The sequence below is a fragment of the Parasteatoda tepidariorum genome, chromosome 5 (assembly GCF_982258835.1).
Source record: "Parasteatoda tepidariorum strain Cologne lab strain chromosome 5, Ptep-v5.0, whole genome shotgun sequence".
NCBI lineage: Eukaryota > Metazoa > Arthropoda > Arachnida > Araneae > Theridiidae > Parasteatoda > Parasteatoda tepidariorum.
This window is the reverse complement of record NC_141759.1, coordinates 35297073-35298400: the sequence shown is the minus strand read 5'-3', so window position 1 is coordinate 35298400 and position 1328 is coordinate 35297073.

Sequence of the window (1328 nt, the reverse complement as noted above, 5' to 3'; positions counted from 1 at the left end):
GAATGAGAAGAAACAAAAGTGATTTGAAATACAAAACGTTAAGTTGCTAACAAAAAAATGGAAAATAAAGGAGAGAAACAAAACTAGAAAACTTCAATAGACAAGAAAGAATAAATAACATCATGAATAAACAGACCAGGAAAACCCACTGTGGCTTAGACGGGTGAATCAGGATGATGACGTGGCAAATTTTCCTAATTTTGCCTTATAATTATTACGAATCATAATGAGACAATTCTAGACCAAATATTAACCAAAGACAATTATCACTCAAAATTGTCTAGCAATAAAATAATTTGGTTATAGTAAGCAAATTTTTTATAATCAGATAATAATTAATAATTAGGTAATTTTTTGGCTTTAAACTCAAATTATGTTTCTTATTTTGCATTAGTAAAATTTCAAAACAACTTTTTGATTGATGATCATTAATGACTTTTTCTTCACATAAAAAAAAAAGACTTTATATGCAAATTTTGTGCACCTATGTTAAAAAAATTAGGGGAAGAAATCATTAATAGATTTTAAAATATTCAAAATCCATATACATCCAGAAAAGTATACAGAGATTAGAATTTACTTTTTCTTTGGCACTAAGAATATAGACATTTTACATTACATAAAAATTTTCTATCCAATATACATAAACATTATAATGTTAGCAAATAAAAAAATATATAATGATAATACAAAATCATAAATACTGAAGACATAATTATATATGTTTTAAAAAATAAAGCATATCCTTAAACTTTATTTACATACTTGCTTAAAAAAATATTGTTGTCACTGAATGAGAGTTAAAAAATAGAAATTGCGATATAAATTAAATTTTGTAAAATCAGACATTAATGAACACCATTATACACAAATCAGAAAACTATGGGGGAGTCATTAAAAAGTTGCCATTCAAAGTATGTAACATGAAATAAAGAGACACCATAACAATTGTAAACATATAGGTTATTTATTAATATTTAATTATAAATTTTGTGAGAACTTATAAGTTGACTCATGAAAAACATATGAATTTTTTTTAACAATTAACTATCCTGTTGTCTAGGTACAACCAACAGCAGTTGATTTTTTAAAACTGCTTGAAATAACTAATAAAAAAAGCTGAAAAAATAGAATGAATAAAAAAAAATAGATTTAAATAACCAGATCAGTTTCTCATGCAAGAACTAAATATGAAATATATTTTATAAAAAAAAAATATAATTTAAAATCAGAATTTTTGTTTAGTTTGAGAAGCTTGAAATGCTTTGTATTGTTTGTATTTGGTAAAAATTTACAATTGGGTGCCTCTGCCTCTGTTATCTTGGTGA